Source organism: Falco biarmicus, chromosome 5 (assembly GCF_023638135.1).
Source record: "Falco biarmicus isolate bFalBia1 chromosome 5, bFalBia1.pri, whole genome shotgun sequence".
NCBI lineage: Eukaryota > Metazoa > Chordata > Aves > Falconiformes > Falconidae > Falco > Falco biarmicus.
Genome location: NC_079292.1, coordinates 92,805,340 through 92,828,689, shown reverse-complemented (window position 1 = coordinate 92,828,689; position 23,350 = coordinate 92,805,340). Strand labels below are relative to the sequence as shown.

At 55.7% G+C, this 23,350-nt stretch overlaps 1 long non-coding RNA gene across 5 annotated transcripts in view; it reads left to right on the top strand.

Moving 5' to 3' along the window:
* Positions 1-10,456: 10,456 nt before the first annotated feature.
* LOC130149428 (uncharacterized) overlaps positions 10,457-23,350 on the top strand; it is a 29,169-nt gene continuing 16,275 nt past the window's right edge. For 2 of the 5 annotated variants that reach the window (XR_008821924.1, XR_008821923.1), the window contains exons 1-2: positions 10,458-11,095; positions 12,466-12,572. This is a non-coding gene — a long non-coding RNA (uncharacterized LOC130149428). Of the gene's footprint in view, positions 11,096-12,465; positions 12,573-23,350 lie in introns of all 5 variants that reach the window. The other 3 variants (XR_008821921.1, XR_008821922.1, XR_008821920.1) reach the window with 3 other exon arrangements.

Here is a 23,350-nt window from a genome sequence, read left to right as displayed (position 1 = left end):
AGTTGCAGTACCCATTTTTATTTCGCTAGAGGGCAGCAGAGATCCACCAACAGGGCCGGCTGCAGTACCCAATTATATTTCGCTAGATGGCAGCAGCGCTCCACCAAAAGGGCCGGCTGCAGTACCCATTTTTATTTCGCTAGGTGGCAGCAGCGATCCACCAACAGGGCCAACTGCAGTACCCAAATATATTTCGCTAGGTGGCAGCAGCGCTCCACCAACAGGGCCGGCTGCAGTACCCAAATATATTTCGCTAGAGGGCAGCAGCGCTCCACCAACAGGGCCGGTTGCAGTACCCATTTATATTTCGCTAGGTGGCAGCAGCGATCCACCAACAGGGCTGGCTGCAGTACCCAAATATATTTCGCTAGAGGGCAGCAGAGATCCACAAACCGGGCCGGCTGCAGTACCCTTTTATATTTCGCTAGATGGCAGCAGCGCTCCACCAACAGGGCCGGCTGCAGTACCCATTTTTATTTCGCTAGGTGGCAGCAGCGATCCACCAACAGGGCCGGCTGCAGTACCCATTTTTATTTCGCTAGGTGGCAGCAGCGCTCCACCAACCGGGCCGGCTGCAGTACCCAATTAAGTTTCGCTAGGTGGCAGCAGCGCTCCACCAACCGGGTGGCTGCAGTACCCTTTTATATTTCGCTAGATGGCAGCAGCGATCCACCAACAGGGCCGGCTGCAGTACCCATTTATATTTCGCTAGGTGGCAGAAGCGATCCACCAACAGGGCCGGCTGCAGTACCCAATTATATTTCGCTAGGTGGCAGCAGCGCTCCACCAACAGGGCCGGCTGCAGTACCCAAATATATTTCGCTAGATGGCAGCAGCGATCCACCAACAGGGCCGGCTGCAGTACCCGTTTTTATTTCGCTAGGTGGCAGCAGCGATCCACCAACCGGGCCGGCTGCAGTACCCAAATATATTTCGCTAGATGGCAGCAGAGATCCACCAACCGGGCCGGCTGCAGTACCCAAATATCTTTCGCTAGATGGCAGCAGCGCTCCACCAACAGGGCCGGCTGCAGTACCCATTTTTATTTCGCTAGGTGGCAGCAGCGCTCCACCAACAGGGCCGGCTGCAGTACCCAAATATATTTCGCTAGAGGGCAGCAGCGATCCACCAACCGGGCCGGCTGCAGTACCCATTTTTATTTCGCTAGGTGGCAGCAGCGATCCACCAACAGGGCCGGCTGCAGTACCCAAATATATTTCGCTAGGTGGCAGCAGCGCTGCACCAACAGGGCCGGCTGCAGTACCCAATTAAGTTTCGCTAGGTGGCAGCAGCGCTCCACCAACCGGGTGGCTGCAGTACCCAAATATATTTCGCTAGGTGGCAGCAGCGCTCCACCAACAGGGCCGGCTGCAGTACCCATTTTTATTTCGCTAGATGGCAGCAGCGCTGCACCAACAGGGCCGGCTGCAGTACCCAATTAAGTTTCGCTAGGTGGCAGCAGCGCTCCACCAACCGGGCGGCTGCAGTACCCATTTTTATTTCGCTAGATGGCAGCAGCGCTCCACCAACAGGGCCGGCTGCAGTACCCATTTATATTTCGCTAGATGGCAGCAGCGCTCCAACAATCGGGCAGCGCATGCGCAGAAACGACGTGACGCCAAAGGGGCGGGGCTTCCGGCCTCGTACGTATGGGCTACGCGTACGGCCCCGGAAGGTGGGTTCATTTCCGGCCCGCGCGGCGCGCTGGAGTGGCTGTGGAGGTGCGGAGCCTTCGCCGGGAACCTGGAAGAGTTTCGGGCCGGGACGTGCGGCGGCGCGCTGGGTGAGCGCTCGGGCTGAAGGGCGGCCGGGGGCCGGCGGGCAGCGGCCGAGTCGGGGGGATGTGGCGGCCCGGCGCTCGGCCGCGGCAGGGAGCGCCCTGGTGCCGGCGGCGGGCGGGCTGAGGCAGGCGGGCGGCCCGGCCCGGGACCGGCGGGGCTGCCGCCGGTTCTCGTCTCCCCGGCAGGGACGGTGGTCAGCGGGCTCCTCACGGGGCTGCCCTTTTTTGGGTGTTTTTTTTTTTTTTTTTTTTTGTCTCTCGGAGCCGCGCCGCTACCTCGGCGAGGAGCGGCGGCGGGGCGGCCCCGGTGCTCGCTCGTGGCGGCGGCGCCCGGGAGAGGGGTCGGCCCGCGCCGCCCCGCCGCCCACCCGCCGCCGCCTGCGGGCTGCCCGGGCAGCCGCCGCAGCCCTGCGCGGGGCTTTGTCTTTCCCCCAGCCGCTGGCCTGAGCCGTGGCAGCCGGCTGGGGCTGCCGGCCCCCGCGGGCCGCAGAGAGGCTGCCTCGGGGCCTGCGGTAACGCTGTCGCGGGGGGGGGGGGGGGTGGGGGGGGGGTGGGGGGGGGGGGCGGGTGTGTGTGGCTCAGGAGCCTCTTCCCGCCCCTGCGAGCGGGCCAGAGCAAGAAAAGGCAGCCGGCAGCGGAATCCCCAGCCGTCGCCCCCGACTGCTGCTTTCTCCGCAAGCCTTTTAACCGCCGGGGAGGGCTGGGAGGCAGCGGCAGCTCAGGTGTCTGGCTGATCTTGTGTCGTGACAGTCAGCTCCGGGGCCGGAGCAGCCGAGGGGAAGAGGCCTTTTGATTTGCTTCCCAGTGAAACGGGGGTCTTTTGTTTTTCCTTTGTCCCTAGGTTCGTCTGGAATTGTACATTGACAAATCAAGGGGAGCGGAACCGAAGGTCAGTCGAGATGTTACTTTTCCCCGTGTGCCTTGTGCTTGTGAGTCGGACTGCTGACTACGGAGGGATAACCTTTGTACTTGCCGAGGGCCCGCGAGGCTCCGTGTGCCCGCTGCTTCCGAGTGCTGCGCTGCGGCTCGGGCAACGGCCGGGGAGGCATTGTCGGTCCCTCGTGGTTACGCAGCCAGGCCTGCTAGGCGCTTGAAGCAGCGCGTCCGGTCGGGCAGTATTATTTTTCTAGATTGTAAATGAGCCCGAGGTATAAACCCACTTACGTTTCTGTATGGCGGTGTACTTTGTCAGAGAGCTCAGATGTACTGATGGAGCTGGCACAGAGTTCCCTTGGGACTCCAGATTTGACAGTCTTGTTGAAAGGCTCCAGAGCCTGCTTTGAAAGTCGCTTGACAAAGCACAGCTTTGCCGTGATTTTTATACTGGAATTCCGACTGTAACGCCCATGCCACGTGTTAGCCTTTCTCCAGCAGCTATTAAAAGCAGAATGAGCGTTAAGAATCTGATTGCCTTTTAACTAAATTCAAAACAAAGCTGCGGGGTGAAGCGACTGGAAGCGTCCTGCCAGTCTGACGTGGGTATCGCTGCCGTGCGTGTTTTCTGCCTGTCTACTGATGGCCCCTGCCTCTTGTTGTGCCCCGGTAATTCCTCTGGGGAAGGCGTTGGGCTCTGACTGCAGCGCACCCCGACTCCCTCCTGACCCCTGCGAGACGTGATCGGTGTTTGCCTTCCTCCCCTTTCACAGGGCCTCGGCTGTTGCGTGCAGAGAAGCTGTCAGCCTTGTGAGAGAGCATGCAGCCGGCAAGCGCATCGTGGTGCTTCGGTACCGAGCTGAGGCCGCAGGCGTCCGTCTTTTGTTTGCGAAAAGGGATCGCGAGGAAAGGTGCTGACATTGGAGGGGGAAAGGTGGCGGGGAGAACAGGTAGGAGGCAGCTCTTTCAACCGGTTTTAGGCTTAACTCCTGTGTTCCTGAGCAAGGTTCTGGGCTTCGAGGGGTTTGCTTTTGGCTTTTTGCCTTCAGCGCGTCCTCCGTCACCGCTGTCGGCGTGCGCTGAGCTGCTGCTTAGGGAACTGTGACGATACAGACCGTGTGCGTGCCAACCGTCCTCCAGGCTATAGCTGTATTCTACCCTAAAAAAAGCTTTCCGTAATACTATGCTTCCGTTAGGACGCAATTTTCTCGAGTTCCCCCCACCTCAGGGTGATTTTCCCACACCCCTAACCCCAACCCCTAAGCCCACCTGCAACACCCCGTTTTCTCCTAGGCTTTTAGGAGTGGCCTGAGAGGTGCTTGCAGGGTATTCCATTTTGCCTTAGACAGCTTAGGAGACCAACCACATGCCTGGAGATCTGTATCTATCCTTAGGCTCCTAGTGGGATTCACACAAAACCAGTATGTGTGGGCACGTTCTCCTAGCAGCTCGGTGTCTTTTTGCTGTTGCAGAGGTGATTTCCAGGCGGAGCTGACCAGTGGGGTTCTCTGGCTGAGGGGAAGACCAGCAGTCAGCTGGTGGATGTGCTTCTGGAAGAAATAGCAACGGGAGCTCTAAGAGAGGGAAATGGCTTCCCTGCATGGGTATGTGGAAGCTTTCTTCACTGCTTGTTTCCACTGAGATTAATTGGTAATAAATACCCATTAGGAAGGTGGGAGAATTACTTTCGTGGCCGGTGTCTTCAATATTCACCTTCTTCTTAGTGTAAACACTGAAAACTTTAAAGCCAGGGAAACTCAGGTGCACTAGAAAAGCTGAAACGGTGAGCATACTGAAGACATAGCTGAAGTAGCCACACTTTACAATGATGCCACGTGAACCACCGGACATGCAGGTATTTCTAGTGGGCTCGAGCCCCTGCTAATGCTGCGCTATACGGCCAAGCCAAAGTAACAGCTTCCTGCTGCTGAAAAGCCTCATCCTCCTCCCCTCTCCCTGCCCCGGTACTGGTGGCCGTGACCGGGAAGTGTCCAGCAGAGCAGTATTTGGGTTTTCCCGGGTTACTTCTCTGCTGACGAGATTAATGCAGACAAGCGCCAGAATGACTAAGTAGCAAGACTACATTGTAAGGAATGACTGCTTCTTGTGGCATGAGGAAGTTCATTCAACTCACAATGTCCCATTGCACCGTACCCCAGCACATGGGGGAAGCAGGCAATGATACAGGGACAAGGAAGCGTTGCAAGAATTCTTCACGTCATACTAAGCACGACTGTATCCAGAGGTTCTCTCTGGGATAGAGTAGCATTTCTTTGATCCTTCGACATCTTTTCCTCAGCCTTTCCAGAAGCTTGAGCCGGTTTCCCTGCCATTCCTGAAAGGTATTTCCAAGGAAGATCTTTCCTTTTCTGGTTTTGTTGGGCAGAACCTCTCAGAGAGTCCCATTTTTTTTCCACCCTGGAGCACTCGAGACAAGTTGCAAAGGTGCTGACAGATGTGTTTTGTAGTACTGCGAGACCCACACAAAAGACCTATCCCTAATATAATCCCTAAATCCCTAAAACAAATGTAATCGTTAATTAAATCTCTAATCCCTAAAACTTAAGTAACGTCAGTTTAATTCTTTGCATAAGGATAAGTTGTCAATGAGGTCTTCAGTGCTGTACCTGCTTGCATCAACTAGTTCTTGGATTGGCTCTTTCCTTTTCAGGAGAATGGGATTAAATTAGGGATTAAATTAGTTTTATAAGACTAGCTAGGTTTATCAGACTAACAAAGCTGGAGTGCCCACCACAAGCTCTAACACCTGAAGGCCCTCTGCAGACAATGGCAGTGCAAGCTTGTGCCTTTTCTGTGATGGGAGTTTTTCCCATATTCTTTCTCTCTATTTCCACTTTTCACGTGGAAATTCCATTTCTCGGAGAGCCGCGTTATTTTCGTGCACGTTGAGAGGCAGCTCCTGTGCAGACCGGAACACATGTTCGGTGCTAACACAGCTGTAATTTCTTTCAGGAGGAGGCGGGGAGCGCTGAAGCTTTCGTGGCCAAGCCCCGGAGCCAGGATGTCAGGGGGAAGCAGGAGTATCTGAGCCAGCTCAAGAACAAGCTGGGAGATCTACTGTAAGTATGGAGGGAAGGGGCTGATGGGGACAGTAGCTCAGGACCGCGCGTGCAGAGGGAACCCCGCAGTGGACGCAGTGTGCGTGGCCAGCGCAGGCCTCCCTGCGCTACAGGGCTGTGCCCGTTGCAGTGAATGCCGAGACCTGGCTGAGCCCGGCTCTGCGGAACACTGCGAGCAGCAGTCCCCGACCCAAAGAACTTTGGCGTGGCAGACAGCGAGCAGAGATCAGTTGTACCACTAATCCCCTTCGGTACAGTGCTCCTCTGTCGCGACGGAGGGAAGACACAGTCAATCAATATGAATGATCAGCAGACTTCGTTTATTGTGCCTTACAGTCACCTTTTATGCCTTGTTATAATTAGCTCATACGTATTACAAAAGTTAAGCTCATTATTGGTGAGTTGCCTAAATATCAAGCCCACCCCTAGTTTCTCTTCTGTAGTTATCTGTTCCCACCTGCAACATTCTTTTCCCACCGAAATCTTCCTGTTATTGTGTAACAAGAACAGCCAAAGGCAGCGTATTTGTGCTTTACTTCAGATAAGCTGAGAGCGATGCGCATTTTTGTCCAGCCAGCTAGACTATGTTTATGTGAACTTTTCCAGCTAGCCAGTTATCCACACTCCTCAGCTCTCCAAAAATAGCGGTAAAATCCTGTACGTCTTCAGAGACTGGTTCTGAGGAGTGGGAAGAGCAAATAGGACTGACAACGGGTGCAAATCTGAGAAATAATTCCACCTCAAAACAAGAGGCAATTACTGCATTGAAAAAAAGTCTGGTGCCACACCGAGCACCGAGGAGAACGCCAGAGGTGGGCAGGTGCCTGTGAAGTGAAATCCTGTCCAACGTGGGCGCTGGATTAGCAAGAAGTACAGTTCTGTAATAAGGGATATCAATGCACAATAGAGTGAAATTAAGGTCTTCCCAGGTTATCATCAATCTAAGATTTCTTAACTTCCGGTCAGTCTGACGTTTAGCATTCACCAGTCTTTATTGCACATGTGTTTAACAACGGGATGCTAGTAGAGGCAGAGATGACTGTATCAAAAGACATCTCTGCTCTGCATTTCGGGCAACATGGATTCTCAGTGTGACACAAGTAAGTAAATGTTCTTTTCACATACCACAACGTAATGGTGACTGTGTTGTTTTGGAACAGAGGGGGGAAGGCAGATGATCTGAAGACTGCTTTCTGTGCGATTGATCCCGGTATCGACGATCAGACGCTAGATACCTACGTTGACCTGCCGGATCAAGAAGATGTGCCTGTGGAAACTGCACTCGAGAGGCTGCTTGCTGGATATGCGAGACGAGTAGGGCCCTCGCCCAGGGAGGGAAGCACGACAGGCTTTGGAGGGGAGGAAGGAGACTTCCAATAATAAGAACAAATGGACTGCTTGATCTACGGGTTTGGGTGCCAAGCCGAGAGTTGGAGTTACTGCGTTAAATACTTCTTCCCATGGCATATGGAGGTACAGCTCGTAAGAGCTGAGTGGGCGGGCTAGCTTGAGCTATCGGAAGCACTTTCATCTTAAGCAGCACAGCACTCCGAGACAATTTTACAGCCTCTGCAGAGTCATTTTAGCTCAGCAAGACCTGTGGTGGGAGGCTGCCTGATCCCCAGAGAGAGGCTTCACACCCCCGGGGCGCCGAGGCACTTCAGGGTGTCAGGCGCTCTGCTTGGTGACACAAGAGCTGTGCTCCACAGCCATTGCTGGAACCTGAGAAGCCACCGTCAGGCTCCAGGCTGCAGCGTGGCTGCTTTGGCCCTTGGCCCTTACGGTCCCTTGTCTCAAAGAAAGAGGGTTTCAAAGATTCCTTTGCAAAATAAGGTGCCGGTTGCAAGCAAAAGGTGAGGTCAGCCCACACGAAGTCTGCTATCGTGTCTGTCCCCGAGGAGACTTTTGTCTGGGTGTGGCTGCTGTTGTCCAGTATGGAATCACTCAACAGACGTTCAAGTGCTGCCCCACGAGTAGATTTAACCAAACTCTGAGCTGCAAAAGTCATCCAAGCATAGAAAAACTGAAATCAGTCCCTTGCTGCGAGGAAGGCACCACGTGCCCTTTGGTAACTTTACTCAGTCGTCCCTACTCATAGTGTCCGCTTTGCCCTGCACATAGCCCTCTCTAGGGAGGGGAGGGAGGATTCTGGAAACAAAAAAGACTGTAGGAAAACAGCTCTGCTGTGGTCATGCCTGAATTGCCGAGTAACTGGAGCAAACCTGAGAAGCAAAACCCTTTCTTTTTCTTGCGATGTAGGCATATGAAAAGTAGAAAGGGGTAAGCTGAAATCCAAAGACACCTTCCTGATAAAGCACTAGTTTTGTAAACTTGCCAAAACTGATTGCATTTGTAAAGCAGGAAGGCACCGTAGCTGGTGTGACACAGCATGTACCACACAGAGGTACGAGGCCCTGGGGCTTTCTGCCTTAATACTCGAACCTGGTGCCAGGCACTTCCAACACAAGTCACAAAATAGCAGGAAAGGACCTCCACCAACCGGGCGGCTGCAGTACCCAATTATATTTCGCTAGATGGCAGCAGCGCTCCACCAACAGGGCCGGCTGCAGTACCCATTTTTATTTCGCTAGATGGCAGCAGCGCTCCACCAACAGGGCCGGCTGCAGTACCCATTTTTATTTCGCTAGGTGGCAGTAGCGCTCCACCAACAGGGCCGGCTGCAGTACCCAAATATATTTCGCTAGATGGCAGCAGCGCTCCAACTATCGGGCAGCGCATGCGCAGAAACGACGTGACGCCAAAGGGGCGGGGCTTCCGGCCTCGTACGTTTGGGCTACGCGTACGGCCCCGGAAGGTGGGTTCATTTCCGGCCCGCGCGGCGCGCTGGAGTGGCTGTGGAGGTGCGGAGCCTTCGCCGGGAACCTGGAAGAGTTTCGGGCCGGGACGTGCGGCGGCGCGCTGGGTGAGCGCTCGGGCTGAAGGGCGGCCGGGGGCCGGCGGGCAGCGGCCGAGTCGGGGGGATGTGGCGGCCCGGCGCTCGGCCGCGGCAGGGAGCGCCTGGTGCCGGCGGCGGGCGGGCTGAGGCAGGCGGGCGGCCCGGCCCGGGACCGGCGGGGCTGCCGCCGGTTCTCGTCTCCCCGGCGGGGACGGTGGTCAGCGGGCTCCTCACGGGGCTGCCCTTTTCTGGGTGGGTGGGTGTTTGTTTTTTTTTTTTTTTTTTTTTTCTCTCGGAGCCGCGCCGCTACCTCGGCGAGGAGCGGCGGCGGGGCGGCCCCGGTGCTCGCTTGTGGCGGCGGGGCCCGGGAGAGGGGTCGCCCCGCGCCGCCCCGCCGCCCACCCGCCGCCGCCTCCGGGCTGCCCGGGCAGCCGCCGCAGCCCTGCGCGGGGCTTTGTCTTTCCCCCAGCCGCTGGCCTGAGCCGTGGCAGCCGGCTGGGGCTGCCGGCCCCCGCGGGCCGCAGAGGCTGCCTTGGGGCCTGCGGTAACGCCGTCGCGGGGTGGGGTGGCTCAGGAGCCTCTTCCCGCCCCTGGGAGCGGGCAAAGGCAAGAAAAGAAAGCCGGTAGCAGAATCCCCACCCGTCGCCCCCGACTGCTGATTTCTCCGCAAGCGTTTAACCACCGGGATGGGCTGGGAGGCAGCAGCTACTCAGGTGTCTGGCTGATCTTGTGTCGTGACAGTCAGCTCCGGGGCCGGAGCAGCCGAGGGGAAGAGGCCTTTTGATTTGCTTCCCAGTGAAACGGGGGTCTTTTGTTTTTCCTTTGTCCCTAGGTTCGTCTGGAATTGTACATTGACAAATCAAGGGGAGCGGAACCGAAGGTCGCTCGAGATGTTACTTTTCCACGTGTGCCTTGTGCTTGTGAGTCGGACTGCTGACTACGGAGGGATAACCTTTGTACTTGCCGAGGGCCCGCGAGGCTCCGTGTGCCCGCTGCTTCCGAGTGCTGCGCTGCGGCTCGGGCAACGGCCGGGGAGGCATTGTCGGTCCCTCGTGGTTACGCAGCCGGGCCTGCTAGGCGCTTGAAGCAGCGCGTCCGGTCGGGCAGTATTGTTTTTCTAGATTGTAAATGAGCCCGAGGTATAAACCCACTTACGTTTCTGTATGGCGGTGTACTTTGTCAGAGAGCTCAGATGTACTGATGGAGCTGGCACAGAGTTCCCTTGGGACTCCAGATTTGACCGTCTTGTTGAAAGGCTCCAGAGCCTGCTTTGAAAGTCGCTTGACAAAGCACAGCTTTGCCGTGATTTTTATACTGGAATTCCGACTGTAATGCCAATGCCACGTGTTAGCCTTTCTCCAGCAGCTATTAAAAGCAGAATGAGCGTTAAGAATCTGATTACCTTTTAACTAAATTCAAAACAAAGCTGCGGGGTGAAGCGACTGGAAGCGTCCTGCCAGTCTGCCGTGGGTATCGCTGCCGTGCGTGTTTTCTGCCTGTCTACTGATCGCCCCTGCCTCTTGTTGTGCCCCGGTAATTCCTCTGGGGAAGGCGTTGGGCTCTGACTGCAGCGCACCCCGACTCCCTCCTGACCCCTGCGAGACGTGATCGGTGTTTGCCTTCCTCCCCTTTCACAGGGCCTCGGCTGTTGCGTGCAGAGAAGCTGTCAGCCTTGTGAGAGAGCATGCAGCCGGCAAGCGCATCGTGGTGCTTCGGTACCGAGCTGAGACCGCAGGCGTCCGTCTTTTGTTTGCGAAAAGGGATCGCGAGGAAAGGTGCTGACATTGGAGGGGGAAAGGTGGCGGGAGAACAGGTAGGAGGCAGCTTTCAACCGGTTTTAGGCTTAACTCCTGTGTTCCTGAGCAAGGTTCTGGGCTTCGAGGGGTTTGCTTTTGGCTTTTTGCCTTCAGCGCGTCCTCCGTCACCGCTGTCGGCGCGCGCTGAGCTGCTGCTTAGGGAACTGCGGCGATACAGACTGTGTGCGTGCCAGCCGTCCTCCAGGCTAGAGCTGTATTCTACCCTTAAAAAAAGCTTTCCGTAATACTATGCTTCCGTTAGGACGCAATTTTCTCGAGTTCCCCCCACCTCAGGGTGATTTTCCCACACCCCTAACCCCAACCCCTAAGCCCACCTGCAACACCCCATTTTCTCCTAGGCTTTTAGGAGTGGCCTGAGAGGTGCTTGCAGGGTATTCCATTTTGCCTTAGACAGCTTAGGAGACCAACCACATGCCTGGAGATCTGTATCTATCCTTAGGCTCCTAGTGGGATTCACACAAAACCAGTATGTGTGGGCACGTTCTCCTAGCAGCTCGGTGTCTTTTTGCTGTTGCAGAGGTGATTTCCAGGCGGAGCTGACCAGTGGGGTTCTCTGGCTGAGGGGAAGACCAGCAGTCAGCTGGTGGATGTGCTTCTGGAAGAAATAGCAACGGGAGCTCTAAGAGAGGGAAATGGCTTCCCTGCATGGGTATGTGGAAGCTTTCTTCACTGCTTGTTTCCACTGAGATTAATTGGTAATAAATACCCATTAGGAAGGTGGGAGAATTACTTTCGTGGCCGGTGTCTTCAAGATTCACCTTCTTCTTAGTGTAAACACTGAAAACTTTAAAGCCAGGGAAACTCAGGTGCACTAGAAAAGCTGAAACGGTGAGCATACTGAAGACATAGCTGAAGTAGCCACACTTTACAATGATGCCACGTGAACCACGGGACATGCAGGTATTTCTAGTGGGCTCGAGCCCCTGCTAATGCTGCGCTATATGGCCAAGCCAAAGTAACAGCTTCCTGCTGCTGAAAAGCCTCATCCTCCTCCCCTCTCCCTGCCCCGGTACTGGTGGCCGTGACCGGGAAGTGTCCAGCAGAGCAGTATTTGGGTTTTCCCGGGTTACTTCTCTGCTGACGAGATTAATGCAGACAAGCGCTAGAATGACTTAAGTAGCAAGACTACATTGTAAGGAATGACTGCTTCTTGTGGCATGAGGAAGTTCATTCAACTCACAATGTCCCATTGCACCGTACCCCAGCACATGGGGGAAGCAGGCAATGATACAGGGACAAGGAAGCGTTGCAAGAATTCTTCACGTCATACTAAGCACGACTGTATCCAGAGGTTCTCTCTGGGATAGAGTAGCATTTCTTTGATCCTTCGACATCTTTTCCTCAGCCTTTCCAGAAGCTTGAACCGTTTTCCCTGCCATTCCTGACAGGTATTTCCAAGGAAGATCTTTCCTTTTCTGGTTTTGTTGGGCAGAACCTCTCAGAGAGTCCCATTTTTTTTCCACCCTGGAGCACTCGAGACAAGTTGCAAAGGTGCTGACAGATGTGTTTTGTAGTACTGCGAGACCCACACAAAAGACCTATCCCTAATATAATCCCTAAATCCCTAAAACAAATGTAATCCTTAATTAAATCTCTAATCCCTAAAACTTAAGTAACGTCAGTTTAATTCTTTGCATAAGGATAAGTTGTCAATGAGGTCTTCAGTGCTGTACCTGCTTGCATCAACTAGTTCTTGGATTGGCTCTTTCCTTTTCAGGAGAATGGGATTAAATTAGGGATTAAATTAGTTTTATAAGACTAGCTAGGTTTATCAGACTAACAAAGCTGGAGTGCCCACCACAAGCTCTAACACCTGAAGGCCCTCTGCAGACAATGGCAGTGCAAGCTTGTGCCTTTTCTGTGATGGGAGTTTTTCCCATATTCTTTCTCTCTATTTCCACTTTTCACGTGGAAATTCCATTTCTAGGAGAGCCGCGTTATTTTCGTGCACGTTGAGAGGCAGCTCCTGTGCAGACCGGAACACATGTTCGGTGCTAACACAGCTGTAATTTCTTTCAGGAGGAGGCGGGGAGCGCTGAAGCTTTCGTGGCCAAGCCCCGGAGCCAGGATGTCAGGGGGAAGCAGGAGTATCTGAGCCAGCTGAAGAACAAGCTGGGAGATCTACTGTAAGTATGGAGGGAAGGGGCTGATGGGGACAGTAGCTCAGGACCGTGCGTGCAGAGGGAACCCCGCAGTGGACGCAGTGTGCGTGGCCAGCGCAGGCCTCCCTGCGCTACAGGGCTGTGCCCGTTGCAGTGAATGCCGAGACCTGGCTGAGCCCGGCTCTGCGGAACACTGCGAGCAGCAGTCCCCGACCCAAAGAACTTTGGCGTGGCAGACAGCGAGCAGAGATCAGTTGTACCACTAATCCCCTTCGGTACAGTGCTCCTCTGTCGCGACGGAGGGAAGACACAGTCAATCAATATGAATGATCAGCAGACTTTGTTTATTGTACCTTACAGTCACCTTTTATGCCTTGTTATAATTAGCTCATACGTATTACAAAAGTTAAGCTCATTATTGGTGAGTTGCCTAAATATCAAGCCCACCCCTAGTTTCTCTTCTGTAGTTATCTGTTCCCACCTGCAACATTCTTTTCCCACCGAAATCTTCCTGTTATTGTGTAACAAGAACAGCCAAAGGCAGTGTATTTGTGCTTTACTTCAGATAAGCTGAGAGCGATGTGCATTTTTGTCTAGCCAGCTAGACTATGTTTATGTGAACTTTTCCAGCTAGCCAGTTATCCACACTCCTCAGCTCTCCAAAAATAGCGGTAAAATCCTGTACGTCTTCAGAGACTGGTTCTGAGGAGTGGGAAGAGCAAATAGGACTGACAACGGGTGCAAATCTGAGAAATAATTCCACCTCAAAACAAGAGGCAATTACTGCATTGAAAAAAAGTCTGGTGCCACACCGAGCACTGAGGAGAACGCCAGAGGTGGGCAGGTGCCTGTGAAGTGAAATCCTGTCCAACGTGGGCGCTGAATTAGCAAGAAGTACAGTTCTGTAATAAGGGATATCAATGCACAATAGAGTGAAATTAAGGTCTTCCCAGGTTATCATCAATCTAAGATTTCTTAACTTCCGGTCAGTTTGACGTTTAGCATTCACCAGTCTTTATTGCACATGTGTTTAACAACGGGATGCTAGTAGAGGCAGAGATGACTGTATCAAAAGACATCTCTGCTCTGCATTTCGGGCAACATGGATTCTCAGTGTGACACAAGTAAGTAAATGTTCTTTTCACATACCACAACGTAATGGTGACTGTGTTGTTTTGGAACAGAGGGGGGAAGGCAGATGATCTGAAGACTGCTTTCTGTGCGATTGATCCCGGTATCGACGATCAGACGCTAGATACCTACGTTGACCTGCCGGATCAAGAAGATGTGCCTGTGGAAACTGCACTCGAGAGGCTGCTTGCTGGATATGCGAGACGAGTAGGGCCCTCGCCCAGGGAGGGAAGCACGACAGGCTTTGGAGGGGAGGAAGGAGACTTCCAATAATAAGAATAAATGGACTGTTTGATCTACGGGTTTGGGTGCCAAGCCGAGAGTTGGAGTTACTGTGTTAAATACTTCTTCCCATGGCATATGGAGGTACAGCTCGTAAGAGCTGAGTGGGCGGGCTAGCTTGAGCTATCGGAAGCACTTTCATCTTAAGCAGCACAGCACTCCGAGACAATTTTACAGCCTCTGCAGAGTCATTTTAGCTCAGCAAGACCTGTGGTGGGAGGCTGCCTGATCCCCAGACAGAGGCTTCACACCCCCGGGGCGCCGAGGCGCTTCAGGGTGTCAGGCGCTCTGCTTGGTGACACAAGAGCTGTGCTCCACAGCCATTGCTGGAACCTGAGAAGCCACCGTCAGGCTCCAGGCTGCAGCGTGGCTGCTTTGGCCCTTGGCCCTTACGGTCCCTTGTCTCAAAGAAAGAGGGTTTCAAAGATTCCTTTGCAAAATAAGGTGCCGGTTGCAAGCAAAAGGTGAGGTCAGCCCACACGAAGTCTGCTATCGTGTCTGTCCCCGAGGAGACTTTTGTCTGGGTGTGGCTGCTGTTGTCCAGTATGGAATCACTCAACAGACGTTCAAGTGCTGCCCCACGAGTAGATTTAACCAAACTCTGAGCTGCAAAAGTCATCCAAGCATAGAAAAACTGAAATCAGTCCCTTGCTGCGAGGAAGGCACCACGTGCCCTTTGGTAACTTTACTCAGTCGTCCCTACTCATAGTGTCCGCTTTGCCCTGCACATAGCCCTCTCTAGGGAGGGGAGGGAGGATTCTGGAAACAAAAAAGACTGTAGGAAAACAGCTCTGCTGTGGTCATGCCTGAATTGCCGAGTAACTGGAGCAAACCTGAGAAGCAAAACCCTTTCTTTTTCTTGCGATGTAGGCATATGAAAAGTAGAAAGGGGTAAGCTGAAATCCAAAGACACCTTCCTGATAAAGCACTAGTTTTGTAAACTTGCCAAAACTGATTGCATTTGTAAAGCAGGAAGGCACCGTAGCTGGTGTGACACAGCATGTACCACACAGAGGTACGAGGCCCTGGGGCTTTCTGCCTTAATACTCGAACCTGGTGCCAGGCACTTCCAACACAAGTCACAAAATAGCAGGAAAGGACCTCCACCAACCGGGCGGCTGCAGTACCCAATTATATTTCGCTAGATGGCAGCAGCGCTCCACCAACAGGGCCGGCTGCAGTACCCATTTATATTTCGCTAGGTGGCAGCAGCGCTCCACCAACAGGGCCGGCTGCAGTACCCATTTTTATTTCGCTAGATGGCAGCAGCGATCCACCAACAGGGCCGGTTGCAGTACCCAAATATATTTCGCTAGGTGGCAGCAGCGATCCACCAACAGGGCCGGTTGCAGTACCCATTTATATTTCGCTAGGTGGCAGCAGCGATCCACCAACAGGGCCGGCTGCAGTACCCATTTATATTTCGCTAGGTGGCAGCAGCGCTCCACCAACAGGGCCGGCTGCAGTACCCAATTAAGTTTCGCTAGGTGGCAGCAGCGCTCCACCAACCGGGTGGCTGCAGTACCCAATTATATTTCGCTAGATGGCAGCAGCGATCCACCAACAGGGCCGGCTGCAGTACCCAATTAAGTTTCGCTAGGTGGCAGCAGCGCTCCACCAACAGGGCCGGCTGCAGTACCCAAATATATTTCGCTAGATGGCAGCAGCGATCCACCAACCGGGCCGGTTGCAGTACCCAAATATATTTCGCTAGGTGGCAGCAGAGATCCACCAACCGGGCCGGCTGCAGTACCCAAATATATTTCGCTAGATGGCAGCAGAGATCCACCAACCGGGCCGGCTGCAGTACCCAAATATATTTCGCTAGATGGCAGCAGCGATCCACCAACAGGGCCGGCTGCAGTACCCACTTATATTTCGCTAGGTGGCAGCAGCGCTCCACCAACAGGGCCGGCTGCAGTACCCATTTTTATTTCGCTAGAGGGCAGCAGAGATCCACCAACCGGGCCGGCTGCAGTACCCAAATATATTTCGCTAGAGGGCAGCAGCGCTCCACCAACAGGGCCGGCTGCAGTACCCATTTACATTTCGCTAGGTGGCAGCAGCGATCCACCAACAGGGCCGGCTGCAGTACCCATTTTTATTTCGCTAGGTGGCAGCAGCGCTCCACCAACAGGGCCGGCTGCAGTACCCAAATATATTTCGCTAGGTGGCAGCAGCGCGCCACCAACAGGGCCGGCTGCAGTACCCATTTTTATTTCGCTAGGTGGCAGCAGCGCTGCACCAACAGGGCCGGCTGCAGTACCCAATTAAGTTTCGCTAGGTGGCAGCAGCGCTCCACCAACCGGGCGGCTGCAGTACCCATTTTTATTTCGCTAGATGGCAGCAGCGCTCCACCAACAGGGCCGGCTGCAGTACCCAATTATATTTTGCTAGATGGCAGCAGCGATCCAACAATCGGGCAGCGCATGCGCAGAAACGACGTGACGCCAAAGGGGCGGGGCTTCCGGCCTCGTACGTATGGGCTACGCGTACGGCCCCGGAAGGTGGGTTCATTTCCGGTCCGCGCGGCGCGCTGGAGTGGCTGTGGAGGTGCGGAGCCTTCGCCGGGAACCTGAAAGAGTTTCGGGCCGGGACGTGCGGCGGCGCGCTGGGTGAGCGCTCGGGCTGAAGGGCGGCCGGGGGCCGGCGGGCAGCGGCCGAGTCGGGGGGATGTGGCGGCCCGGCGCTCGGCCGCGGCAGGGAGCGCCTGGTGCCGGCGGCGGGCGGGCTGAGGCAGGCGGGCGGCCCGGCCCGGGACCGGCGGGGCTGCCGCCGGTTCTCGTCTCCCCGGCAGGGACGGTGGTCAGCGGGCTCCTCACGGGGCTGCCCTTTTCTGGGTGGGTGGTTTTTTGTTTTTTTTTTTTTTTTTTTTTTTTTCTCTCGGAGCCGCGCCGCTACCTCGGCGAGGAGCGGCGGCGGGGCGGCCCCGGTGCTCGCTTGTGGCGGCGGCGCCCGGGAGAGGGGTCGGCCCGCGCCGCCCCGCCGCCCACCCGCCGCCGCCTCCGGGCTGCCCGGGCAGCCGCCGCAGCTCTGCGCGGGGCTTTGTCTTTCCCCCAGCCGCTGGCCTGAGCCGTGGCAGCCGACTGGGGCTGCCGGCCCCCGCGGGCCGCAGAGAGGCTGCCTCGGGGCCTGCGGTAACGCTGTCGCGGGGGGGGGGGGGCGGGTTGTGGCTCAGGAGCCTCTTCCCGCCCCTGCGAGCGGGCCAGAGCAAGAAAAGGCAGCCGGCAGCGGAATCCCCAGCCGTCTCCCCCGACTGCTGCTTTCTCCGCAAGCCTTTTAACTGCCGGGGAGGGCTGGGAGGCAGCAGCAGCTCAGGTGTCTGGCTGATCTTGTGTCGTGACAGTCAGCTCCGGGGCCGGAGCAGCCGAGGGGAAGAGGCCTTTTGGTTTGCTTCCCCGCGAAACCGGGGCCTTTTGTTTTCCCTTTGTCCCTAGGTTCGTCCGGAAGCGTCCGTCGACAAGTCAAGGGGAGCGGAACCGAAGGTCGCTCGAGATGTTACTTCGCCACGCGTGCCTCGTGCTTGCGAGTCGGACTGCTGACTACGGAGGGATCCCTTTTGTAGCCGCCGAGGGCCCGCGAGGCTCCGTGTGCCCGCCGCTTCAGAGTGCTGCGCTGCGGCTCGGGCAACGGCCGGGGAGCAATTGTCGGTCCCTCGTGGTAATGCAGCCGGGCCTGCTAGGCGCTTAAAGCAGCGCGTCCGGCCGGGCAGTATTGTTTTCCGAGGCTGTAAATGAGCCCGAGGTATAAACCCGCTTTACGTTTCCGTACGGCGGTGCGCTTTGTCGGAGAGCTCGGCCGTACTGATGGAGCTGGCACAGGGTTCCCGCGGGACTCCAGCTTTGACCGTCTCGTGGAAAGGCTCCAGAGCCTGCTTGGGAAGCCGCTTGACAAGGCACGGCTTTGCCGTGATTTTTACGCCGGAATTCCGACGGTAACGCCAATGCCACGTGTTAGCCTTTCTCCAGCAGCTCTTAAAAGCAGAATGAGCCTTAAGAATCGGATTGCCTTTTAACGAAATTCGAAACAAAGCTGCGGGGTGAAGCGGCTGGAAGCGTCCTGCCAGTCTGACGTGGGTATCGCTGCCGTGCGTGTTACCTGCCTGTCTGCCGATCGCTCCTGCCTCTTGTTGTGCCCCGGTAATTCCTCTGGGGAAGGCGTTGGGCTCTGACTGCAGCGCACCCCGACTCCCTCCTGACCCCGGCGAGACGTTATCGGTGTTTGCCTTCCTCCCCTTTCACAGGGCCTCGGCTGTTGCGTGCAGAGAAGCTGTCAGCCTTGTGAGAGAGCACGCAGCCGGCAAGCGCATCGTGGTGCTTCGGTACCGAGCTGAGACCGCAGGCATCCGTCTTTTGTTTGCGAAAAGGGATCGCGAGGAAAGGTGCTGACCTCGGAGGGGGAGAGGTGGCGGGGGGAACAGGTAGGAGGCAGCTCTTTCAACTGGTTTTAGGCTTAACTCCTGGGTTCCTGAGCACGGTTCTGGGCTTCGGGGGGTTGGCTTTCGGCTTTTCGCCTTCAGCGCGTCCTCCGTCACCGCTGTCGGCGCGCGCTGAGCTGCGGCTCAGGGAACTGCGGCGATACAGGCCGTGTGCGTGCCAGCCGTCCTCAAGGCTAGAGCTGTATTCTACTTGTTACCCTGATGAAACAGTTTCTTTTTTTCTAGGGGGCCTTCCCACAAGGCAGTGGTGTGGAGCCGAAGGGGACTGCGACGGAACGGTGACGGAGCCGTTTGGTCCGAGTCTTGAAGATAGATCGCTCGGGTTTTTGTCCGAGGAAACTTCGTCTCGAGACAGTCCTGTCGCTCGCTGGCAACGTGGTAGGAAACTGCTTTGTTGATCTTGACGGCGCAGTGTGTTGGAATATTAAGGTTCCTCGAGAGATCAGAGGCGAGTAGGTTGTTTCTCTAAGGGAAAGGGGAATAGGCCTGTATCGTTAAAGGAAAGACTCAGAGTGGGTTTTGTTTCTCTTAAGTACAAAGCGCCCCATCTCAAGTGATTGCAAAGTCTGAAACGATGGTTCAAAAGCAGACTTGTGCTGTTTGCAAAGCGTCTGTTGCACTGCTCAAAGACAAAAGAGGCTCACCCGAGAAAGTTTTTGAAACCGATGTCCGATAGGCACGGGGAAAGAGCTGGAGAGGTTTACGTATCGTCTGTCGAATTCTGTTCTCTTTCGTGCCCTTCCATTTTACGATAAAAACTTTCGTGACCTCTTTTCTCGTTCAGGCACTGTTGCTAGTGTTTTTATAAGGGGGGAAAAAAAAGCGTAAGCCTGGTCTCTCGAGTGATTTTTTTTTTTTCTTTTTTTCTTTTTCGCTAGACTAGTTGAATCGAGAATGTTCGCTGCCAGAACTTCATCCACCGAGATGGGAAGCCAGGCAACTTCCTAACGGGCCGTGGGCAGAGTTCCCTTCTTGATGCCGTGCCTATATAATAAATTGTGCAGTCCATTAGCTAGACGGGCTGCAGTACCCAAATTTTTTCGCCAGGCGGCAGCACCGCGCCCCCCAGGCGGAGTAAGGTCAGCGCATGCGCAGACGCGGCTTGACGCCGAAGGGGGCGTGGCTTGCGGGCACGTCGCGGGCCGATGACGCAATCCGACTTCGGCGCATGCGCAGAAGGGGTTTCTGGCAAAGTAAGGGCAGCGCATGCGCAGACGCGGCTTGACGCCAAAGGGGGCGGGGCTTCCGGCCTCGTCGCAGCCCGATGACGCAACACGCCTCGACGCATGCGCAGAAGGGCTTTCTGGCAAACTAAGGGCAGCGCATGCGCAGACGCGGCTTGACGCCGAAGGGGCGGGGCTTCCGGCCTCGGGCGTACGGGCAGATGACGCAATCCCGCTTTGGCGCATGCGCAGAAGCCTTTCTGGCCGACCGAGGGCGGCGCATGCGCAGAAGCGGCTTTGACCCCTAGGGGCGGGGCTTCCGGCCTCCGGCGTAAGGGCATAGGACGCATCCAGCCCGGGAAAGGTGGGTTCACTTCCGGCCCGCGCGGCGCGCTGGAGCGGCCGTGGAGGTACGGAGCCTTCGCCGGGAGCCCGGAAGACTTTCGGGCCGGGACGTGCGGCGGCGCGCTCGGGCTGAAGGGCGGCCGGGGGCCGGCGGGCAGCGGCCCGGTCGGGGGGGATGTGGCGGCCCGGCGCTCGGCCGCGGCAGGGAGCGCCTGGTGCCGGCGGCGGGCGGGCTGAGGCAGGCAGGCGGGCGGCCCGGCCCGGGACCGGCGGGGCTGCCGCCGGTTCTCGTCTCCCCGGCAGGGACGGTGGTCAGCGGGCTCCTCACGGGGCTGCCCTTTTCTGGGTGGGTGGTTTTTTGTTTTTTTTTTTTTTTTTTTTTTTTTCTCTCGGAGCCGCGCCGCTACCTCGGCGAGGAGCGGCGGCGGGGCGGCCCCGGTGCTCGCTTGTGGCGGCGGCGCCCGGGAGAGGGGTCGGCCCGCGCCGCCCCGTCGCCCACCCGCCGCCGCCTCCGGGCTGCCCGGGCGGCCGCCGCAGCCGCCGCAGCTCTGCGCGGGGCTTTGTCTTTCCCCCAGCCGCTGGCCTGAGCCGTGGCAGCCGGCTGGGGCTGCCGGCCCCCGCGGGCCGCAGAGAGGCTGCCTCGGGGCCTGCGGTAACGCTGTCGCGGGGGGGGGGGGGCGGGGGTGTTGGGTGGCTCAGGAGCCTCTTCCCGCCCCTGCGAGCGGGCCAGAGCAAGAAAAGGCAGCCGGCAGCGGAATCCCCACCCGTCGCCCCCAACTGCTGCTTTCTCCGCAAGCCGTTTAACTGCCGGGGAGGGCTGGGAGGCAGCAGCAGCTCAGGTGTCTGGCTGATCTTGTGTCGTGACAGTCAGCTCCGGGGCCGGAGCAGCCGAGGGGAAGAGGCCTTTTGGTTTGCTTCCCCGCGAAACCGGGGCCTTTTGTTTTCCCTTTGTCCCTAGGTTCGTCCGGAAGCGTCCGTCGACAAGTCAAGGGGAGCGGAACCGAAGGTCGCTCGAGATGTTACTTCGCCACACGTGCCTCGTGCTTGCGAGTCGGACTGCTGACTACGGAGGGATCCCTTTTGTAGCCGCCGAGGGCCCGCGAGGCTCCGTGTGCCCGCCGCTTCCGAGTGCTGCGCTGCGGCTCGGGCAACGGCCGGGGAGCAATTGTCGGTCCCTCGTGGTAACGCAGCTGGGCCTGCTAGGCGCTTAAAGCAGCGCGTCCGGCCGGGCAGTATTGTTTTCCGAGGCTGTAAATGAGCCCGAGGTATAAACCCGCTTTACGTTTCCGTACGGCGGTGCGCTTTGTCGGAGAGCTCGGCCCTACTGACGGAGCTGGCACAGGGTTCCCGCGGGACTCCGGCTTTGACCGTCTCGTGGAAAGGCTCCAGAGCCTGCTTGGGAAGCCGCTTGACAAGGCACGGCTTTGCCGTGATTTTTACGCCGGAATTCCGACGGTAACGCCAATGCCACGTGTTAGCCTTTCTCCAGCAGCTCTTAAAAGCAGAATGAGCCTTAAGAATCGGATTGCCTTTTAACGAAATTCGAAACAAAGCTGCGGGGTGAAGCGGCTGGAAGCGTCCTGCCAGTCTGACGTGGGTATCGCTGCCGTGCGTGTTACCTGCCTGTCTGCCGATCGCTCCTGCCTCTTGTTGTGCCCCGGTAATTCCTCTGGGGAAGGCGTTGGGCTCTGACTGCAGCGCACCCCGACTCCCTCCTGACCCCGGCGAGACGTTATCGGTGTTTGCCTTCCTCCCCTTTCACAGGGCCTCGGCTGTTGCGTGCAGAGAAGCTGTCAGCCTTGTGAGAGAGCATGCAGCCGGCAAGCGCATCGTGGTGCTTCGGTACCGAGCTGATACCACAGGCCTCAATCTTTTTTTTGTGAAAAGGGATCACAAGGAAATGTGCTGATGTTGAAGGGGGAAAGGTGACGGGGAAAGAGGTAGGAGGCAGCTTTTAACCAATTTTAGGCTTAACTCCTGTGTTCCTGTAAATGGTTCTGGGCTTTGAGGGGTTTGCTTTTGGCTTTTTGCCTTAAGCGCATCTACCTTTCAGGGTAATGTTTTCTTGGAAGTTGGAAACGGTCCTTCTGGGACACCAAACCAAACCCTGTTGTTAAAAGAAGAGACTCAAAATGTTATGGGTTACTCTAGGTTTGCATGTTTTAATCGGTCCAGCAGTGTTGGGTTACCTCTGCAGAGAGTGACAAGGTTACAGGATTTTTAGCTCTACATTTATAGTCTCTACAAAGCATTACCTAGTCTATTGGTTTCAAACAAGTCTTTTATTAGTCATTATCTTGACAGTCGGTTTCACAAGTTGTTCTGTATCTTGATGACTTCGCCATTTTACTTTTTCTTTCAAGGATGATTGCTTCAGGTTCTGCACGTCCCAGTTCTGAGTAATCACAATAGACAATCTCCACCGTCTCAGCCTCCTAGAGGTCAGGGTCTTCTGTTCTTAGAAACTTCTTTGAACTGTCAGGTACAGTCTTACTAATATTAAACTTTCATTGTCTAGCATCTATTTGCTGACTGCACTTGCAGTCCTGGTCTGGGGCTATACAGGGGACAAAGCTGAGGTGTTCAGCCTACAGTAGCACTGATCTGGCATTTTCCTCCAACACCCGTACCTGGGAGGGCCATTTAGCGTGCTGCATCATGCGTTTTATTCCCTGTCGGTCACTTGACCCTAGCTGTACATGCTCTCCCAGTTTGGCACGTTCTTACCCTGCTGGCTGAAAGATTCTGTCTTTTCACTTCCTCAGCTTGCTACAGGCCATCACACTTGTGTGTTGATAAACCGCTTTGCTTGATCACTGCTTTCAGATTTGAGCATCGATGCCACGGATGTAACAGGAGAGCAGCAGCAGTACATAGAGCACAAGCTGTTTAAACAACGCTTGGATAAAGCTGCCAATTGTGTGACTCAAGAAGCTGAGAGACATGGTAAGATGCTATTCTGCCATTCTTGGAAGGATGCTCTCGTAGCCTTTCCATCACCGTATGCCTGCTATGAGATTTGTGGGAACAAGGGATGGCTGAATTCACAGCGTTTTAAACACCACGAACTCTTGAAGAGTTTATAGGACACAAATCTATTACACTGGCAGATCAGACAAGCTCCTGTGTGTGTGTGTATATATAGATATTATACTCTGTACTTTTGTGAGGCAAGTCTTTGCCTAGTCCCTCTGAAATTGGGACAAGGACTCATTAATGCATTTCAGGAGCAAAGCTGCTGAGTGAGCAGGCTTTTCCTACTAGAAATCAAGCAGCTGCTCTGGCAAAACTTGACTTTGGTTGCATCTTTAAATCCTAGGAGGCTCACAAATGGGACAAGCTGGTTAGAGGAAAGAGCCTCTCTCCAGGGAAGGCTCCGCTGACTTGACCCTTAAGCCTAAACTTGCATCTTGCTACGTTTGCTTTGTGTGTGTTAATGCATA